The sequence below is a fragment of the Abramis brama genome, assembly GCF_963993115.1.
Source record: "Abramis brama genome assembly, chromosome: 10".
Lineage (NCBI taxonomy): Eukaryota > Metazoa > Chordata > Actinopteri > Cypriniformes > Leuciscidae > Abramis > Abramis brama.
In genome coordinates, this window is record NC_139972.1 from 6655055 (window position 1) to 6663081 (window position 8027).

The following is an 8027-nucleotide window of genomic DNA, read 5'->3' on the forward strand; positions in this document are numbered from 1 at the left end:
GTGGCACAGTCAGCATTAACCTGTTTGAAGACCTTAAGGGCCTAGAACATTTCTGGTGGAGAAGAAGATCTGTAATGTAATAGGGAGTCTGGCCGTTTAACCCCTTATACACATACAACAAAACCTCAAACTTAACACTGTATTTGACCGGCAACCAATGAAGTGAAGAACCAACGCATTCTCATCCTTGGGCGTCATATACTGACGCTTTTGACATTTCGTCGACATCGAACGCACATGGCACCCTTTAGCGTCAATATGACACGCACAGAGCTTTGTTCGGTTATGGGTAGGTTTAGGTCTAGTGTAGGGTTAGGGTTAGACCACTAGGAGGCGCCTTCTGGCCCATTTCTATCTGCGTCTCATATTGACGCTAAAGGGTGCCATGTGCGTTCGATGTCGACGAAATGTCAAAAGCGTCAATATATGACGCCCTAGGATGAGAACGGGCTGGAAGAACAGGCTAAATATGCTCCCTCTTTCTAGTTCCAGTAAGAAGCCTGGCGGCAGTGTTTTGTATCAATTTAAGGTGGGATAAGGAGGATTTAGCCACGCCAAGATACAGTTACAATGACTACGTTTACATGCAGCCAATAACCCGTTCAAAACCGGAATATTAGCAATAACCTGGTCGCACACGGCCATGTAAACACCGGCAAAAACCCGGATATGCTCATATCCCGGTTTTTAAATACCCGGATATGATCCCTGGGGTACCCCTTTTCTAACCCGAATATTTGGTCATGTAAACGCGTATCGGCATATCCCCATCAAAAGGAACATTGATTTGTGTTCTGCGCATGTTCTATTCGCAAGGAATCTTGGTCTTTTGAGGAGAGACGGCGCATACAAAAACCCGCATGCAGTATACCGGAAGTAAACAAGAAGTAGAGGTAAACATGGCGAGACGCAGCACAGCACCACACTTTGGAGCGAGGAGGAAAGCGCAAACAAAGGCGATCACTATCTGTCCCAAACTATTCATTATCCGCGTGCTGCTGCTGTTGTTGTTGTCTTTGGATACAGGAAGAAAAATCGGAAATTACGCATATTGCGTCTTAAGGTTGTCCGTACGTCCAGACGCTAACCGTGCGTCGCCGTTTACATCGGGATATTGCCAATTGATTACAAATTCCATGTATACAGGAGTAACTCTCTCTGCTCACGCATGTAAACGGGTTATTCCAAATGTTTCAGAAACCCAAATAGTGACCTTAACCCGACCATAACCCGAATATTGACAGCTTGTAAACGTAGTCAATAATCCATCCTGGAGGAAATAAAATGCATGAATATGTAAACATGAACATTTAATGTTGAAATGAAAGTGACAGCTAAATGACAATTCAGAGACTTACAACTCAAAAACAACTTTCACAAAACTAATGTCACAGTTCACTTCAATATACATTTGCTTTATCTGAATCCCATTGTTTATTTGAAGTATTGGATCTGTAGATAACCTTTGCTCACAAAATCACACATTGTCAGTGAAATGGTCATTTTATTTGTTGTTATTGTACAGAGCTTATACAGTATGCTACTTTTATGTTGCAGGGAAATGGGTACTCTTAAATAAATCTGTTTATGAAATAACGGGTTTTATGTAACAAACAAAAGTTTTTAAAAAAACTTGATATTTGCAGTCAGCATACAACAAAACAATTAAAAAAAAAAATACTTAAAGAGAGTACACATATTTCTGATTCTGATGTAGAAGCAGCTTTGAATGGTGTGACTGATTTTCATTCTTCATGCAGCCTTCCTCTCTCTACAGAATATACCAGGAAGCAGTTTTTTCAAAAGAACTTCTCCTATGTGCACCCACAACCTATTTACCTAGGGACAGATGATAAAAGAAGAGACAGGTATGCACAGTAAATCCCTCTCAAATACACTTGCAATGCAATATTAAAAGATCCTGTGGTTTGGCGAGAATGTGTGAAGACTCAAAATGTCCCTTCTACAGGGGTATTAACTGATGTCTGTGATGGATCAGTGTTTCATACCAATGCTTTGTGTGTGCAGCCAGGTATAAGTTTAAAGCTTATTTTGTACCAGGATGCTTTTGAGGTAGTCAACCCTCTCGGCTCGGCAAATAAAAAGCACAAGATAGTGGGGGTGTACTTTACACTTTCCAACTTTGAGCCGTTCTATCGGTCAAGTGTTGATCACCTGCAACTTTTGCTTTTGTGCACGGAGCAAGATTTTAAATACTTTGGGCAGGAGAAATTGTTTTCAAGAATGCTGTCAGACATTAAAGAGCTAGAACACAATGGTCTAGTCACGTCTTCAGGTCATATTGTACGGGCAACGGTCTTGTGCATCGTTGGTGACAATTTGGGATCCCACTGTATTGGTGGTTATACTGAAAATGTCAGTACTTCCTCTCACTGTTCTGTTTGGTACCCAGAAAGGAGATTGGTAATGTGACAGTCAGGTTTCCAGTAAGGACAGTTAAAAATTACAAAGTGCAGCTACTTCAAGACAGTGAAGAAATAGTTGTAAATGAAGTGAAGTTTGACTCATTTTTCAATAGTCTTCAGTATTTTCAAGTATGTCAGCCTGGCCTTCCACCCTGCATAGGCCATGACTTATTTGAAGGAGTAGTTGCCTATGACCTTTCTATTTACCTGCAGTACTTTGTGAAAGTGAAGAAATAGATGACTTACCAGCAACTCAACTGGCAAATCAAACAGTTCAAATACATGGGTTCTGTTGCTAGATCAGTCCCTTCAGAAGTCAGTGAATGTGGAACTAAGATTGGTGGGCAGGCAGCTGAGAATCCCATCATTATTGGGGAGGGGACAGAATCAAAGACACCCAGGACCAGGTATGGCAGGTAGTGATAATGCTAAAGGAAGTAGTGGAGTTAGTCTGTTCCGCCAATATATCTGCTGCCCAAGTTAGTTTCCTTCAGGTCCACATTCAAGAATATCTTGAAACAAGGAAGCATCTATTTCCCTCTGAAAAACTGAAACCAAAGCATCACTATTTCCTACACTATCCATTGTTGATCATGAGTTTTGGCTCACTCATTTGTTTGTGGACAATGAGGTTTGAGAGCAAACACTCATTCTTCAAACAATGTGTGAGGAGGACACAAAACTTCAAAAATGTTTGCAAGAGTCTGGCAAACAATCATCAGCTCCTTCAATCCTTCATGAACTCCAGCTCCTTCTTTCCTCCAGCTTTACAGGAGAAAGACTCCTCTCCTTACCATGCTGAGCTGTACAGCAGTAAAGTACGCAATACTATTGTGGCAAGCTTGGTCACACCTGACTTGGTGTCCACAGAAGTGACCTTTAAGGGAACTCTCTATAGAAAGGGTTCCTTTCTATGCCTTAATAATGACGAGTCTGTGGAATTTGGACAAATTGAGCTTGTTCTTATGAAAGGATACAAAGATGTCTATTTTCTTGTGACACCTCACTCATCATCTTACATGCCAGAGTATGGGCTCTATAAAGTTGGAGAAGCTGCAAGGGATATGCTTTGCATTCATGCTGATCATTGTCTAGATTTTTACCCACTTGCTGCATACAGTCTGTTTGCGATGAAAGTAATATCCCTGAAGCATAGTGTTTTAGATCTGTAGCTATGTTTCCATTTCACTGATCATTTATTTGTTTAGCCATGGATGACATAGCCACACTTATTAAATAAGCACTTCCAATGTATAGCACACCAGCTACAATGCAACCCATTTTGGATGCCCTCCGAGACCTGGGTGTGGAAATGTTAGATGACATGAACCTTGTACAGACAGATGACCTTGCTGGAGTGCAAGCTCACTTGCAAGCGTCATCTCCTCTCCATCTGATACTGACAGCACTAGTTCCTCTACACAACTGGGCAATGACTGGCACTACAATTTTAAAGTCCCTTGGAACATGCTGCCAGCTGTTTTGAATAAGAAATTAAACAATCGGGAGCAACCAACAGCCAGGGAAAGGAGGGAAATGATTTGCATTATTGCCGCTGAAATCCTTGCCCTTTGCAAAAAAACATCAAAGAAGCACCTAAATGAAGTTGCACGGAAGATGGTCCTAGAATATCCAAAGTCTTTAAAAGACATGATTGAAGTTGAAATCGTTGGAAGTGGCCATGATTCTTTAACAAAACAACTTCAGAACAGAGCTGAACAGAACAGAGATGGAAAAAAGCTGCAACGCAAAGACTCTTATGGCTGTATTCATTGGGAGTCTCGGCCTGTGAATGTGGAAGCACAGATGATGAAGAAAAAAAGAGATGCAAGAAATGTTCATGGTAAATGACAGGAATACAAAACAAATAGAACAGTTAATGTCAGACACCTTCATATTGCAGAGAAATGACATACAGTCTGGTAAGGACACACAGGTCATTAAAGAAGAATGTCCCTTCAAACTTTTAACCGGTGTCCACATCAGTGAGGCATTTGAGGAGGCCATGGCAACAAAATTGGCTAGAGTTCTTGTCAAACATAACTTCAAAACAGAGAGAAGAAATCCAAGCTGGTGGTGGACCCTCTGGAGCAGTGTTGATGCTACTTTTACACTTCAATGATGATCATGCAAGAATGTTGCACATGGTCAGGCCCAGGGTGGGTAATCGGGAGAATGGGGAGAATTCCCGGTGGGCCGATTCACTTTTGGGCCGGTCGAGGATTTTTTTTTTTTCACATTTGTCACGTTAGTTACATTAGGCTACACACATTCCGCATTCTGACCATTCCGACACCGCAGCGCGTAGCCTCTTTATGGGTTGTACCATGTGAGGGAGTTCTCCCCTCCCCTCCTATAGAGTTGGTTGGGTCCATAGCCCGTCTTTTCCAAAACGTTTTCTCAGGTAGGCTACCGCGGCACTGCCGGCGCCTACCAATAGCTGGGCCGACCCTACCGTAACAGTACGCGTCAGGGAGGATGGATGGGAGGAAGAGGCCAGGAGGTATGGAAGCTTGTTTCCGCCACAGAATAAAACATTTTAAAAGACAATTGCGACTTTTTATATCACAATTGCGAGTTTACATCTCGCAATTCTGACTTTATTTCTCAGAATTGTGAGATATAAAGTCAGAATTGCGTGAAATAAAGTCGCAATTGCGTGTTATAAAGTCAGAATTGCGAGATATAAAGTCAGAATTGCGTGAAATAAAGTCACAATTGCGTGAAATAAAGTCGCAATTGCGTGTTATAAAGTCAGAATTGCAAGATATAAAGTCAGAATTGTGTGAAATAAAGTCGCAATTGCTTCTTATAAAGTCTAAGTGAATTATTATTTAACCTTTACATTATTTGTTGAACCATGGTATTAATACAAACTACACAATAGTAAGAGCTGAACTGTTGCTTCATTTATCCAATTTGGAAAAAGTGCTAATTTGGAATTACACCATGGAAAAAGTGGGCCGGTCTTGGGCCTGAAACTCCCGGGCTGAAAAGTGGCCCCACTCCGGCCCTGCACATGGTCAACAAAACTTGCAATTGCATATGAGGTTCAGACAGAACACCTGTCACCCACACCATGCATTATTGTATGTGGTAAGTGAGAGGCAACAGAATTTGTGTGTGCTAAAATCAAGTAGTGACATTTAAGCTGATGGATTTTCCTGATAATATTATTAATTGTATTTTATTTTTCACAGGAGAGAGTCCAATGTCTGCAGCAGCTTTCATGGTGGCAGCAGACCAGTAGGTGATAATGGAAAACATGACAAGCTTCACAGATGCACTGGTCTAGATGTTTGTGTGTTACTACATCTTTAACATGCACTACCCAATGGCACTTGGGGCCACACTTGAGTTTCTTTAATGGTAAATGTAATTTAACTATCTTCTGATTGTTTTTTTTTTATTCTTGAGGGTAATAATATTAAAGGAACACTCCACCGTTTTTTTTTAAATAGGGCTTATTCACCGTCTTTCCTACATTTATCTCAGTGCATGCATTGTTTTAGTTCGGCAGCGCCGCCGCTAGCTTAGCTTAGCATAATGAATGGAATCCTTTGTTGCCAGCTAGCATGTCGTGAGTAAAAGTAAAAAAAAAAAAAAAAAGAATAACTTCTTGTGGCCTGCGTATTTAAAACGAGTACAAATAGCAATGCAGATTAAGACTAGGCAATTTCCTAGGCAGATATTGACATGGGACTATATTGGGGTGAAGCACAGGCGAAGCACTGCTACTTGGGCGCAGAGATATCACGCAACAAATATTGATCCAGGAGACATAGACATTTCGTTCCTGCCAGGGCAGGGTAAAACCCTAAATAAACCACATTTTAATTTGTAATGATAATTTATAAAAATAAAAAATATAGCTGCAAGCAGCGCAAAAGCATTTGAATTTTGCTATAATGTACTTAATCACTGGCCGAATATAAACACAGACATCGCACCCTGTAGAAAGTAATTCCCGGGAGGTAGCATTCTGAAGGGGGATTAATTTAATGTCATGAACAGGAAAATAATCTATAGAACATTAACAGTTATTTTATGTAAAACTACATTTTTAATCTGTAAAAATAGTATGAATTGCCTTCAAAAAACATAATTTTGATGTAATTGCTAATTACAATTAATTACTGTAATTGTAATGGTAAAACTTTAAATTACAGCAAATATCTGTAAAACAACAGCATTTGACTGTTTAATGAAAAAAGGTAAATTCTGTAAAAAAAAAACACAGAACATTACCTGTAAAATAACGTGTTTTTTTTAAATGTTACAATTTTAGGCTTTTTTTTTTTTCGGACGGATTCCCCAACCACCCGTACGCGAAAAATCAATGGTTCTGCACGAATCACCTAGGTTGTGTGACATATTTTAGCTTCAAAACTAAGAAATTCGCCAAAAGACGAATATGGCTGTATATTATTACTATCTAAACACATCTGAAATAAGCAAATTCATCTTCATGTGTGTGTGTCTGTATTAGGGATGTCCCGATACCACCTTTTCACTTCCGATACCGATGCCGCAGCCTTGGCTATTTGCCGATACCGATATCAATCCGATATTTTTATTTTATTCTTGAACTAATACTACTAATAATAAAATATATGGAAGCACTTTGCTCAGTTAGCCACATAAAAACATCTCACTCAAATGGAGAACAAATACTTCTCTAGTATATAGTCCACAACAACAGTTGATAATGAAAGATTGCCACCCTTTATTCAAAAGACCTTGAGATATGTTTGGAAAATTAAAATTTTCTGAATGAATGAATTTCAAATTAATTTGCTATATTTCAGATCAATATATTTGTTTCCTTAAAATTTTAATTAACTTTAACTTTATTCTCATCTAATTATAAATAATTTATTTCTGTATAAAATAATACTACCATTAAAAACACATTTGCTTTTCTTTTTTAATCAATGTAGAATGTGTAACTTAAAAATAAACAGATTAGTGTTTTAGACTAGAAATGAAAACCAATGCAATATGATGAATGTCCAAAAGATAAGATCATTTTTGCTTTTAAACAGCGTGTGTGTGTGTGTGTGTGTGTGTGTGATTTTGGTTGGGTGACAGTTGTAGGTTACAGTTTGACAAGAGTTTACAGTTTGACAAAAGTACAATGTTGTGTTTTACACAAATATAAGTAAACACTTTGCAGTTTTAATGATGTCCTGTATGAACAAAATGACGGAGTATGTTTTTATGTTTCCACTGTTCGATCGCGCCTGTGCCTCTCTCTCTCTGACACACACACACACACAAACACACACACATTCCAGCATTGCAATCTTGACATCGCAGCCTGTTCTTTATGCTGCGTTCACGCCAAATGCGAATAGAGCGTCAAATTCGCATCTATTGCGACATTTGTGAAAGAATAGGTCGCTCTCAGGAGCTCAGTGAATTCAAGTGTGGTACTGTGATAGGCTGCCACCTTTGCAATAAGTCCATTTGTAAAATTTCCTCACTATTAAATATTCCAACATCAAATCAGCCAGGAAGAAGTGCTAGGCCACATAAAATCACAGAGCGGGGTCAGCGCATGCTGAGGCACACAGTACGCAAAAGTAGCCAACTTTCTGC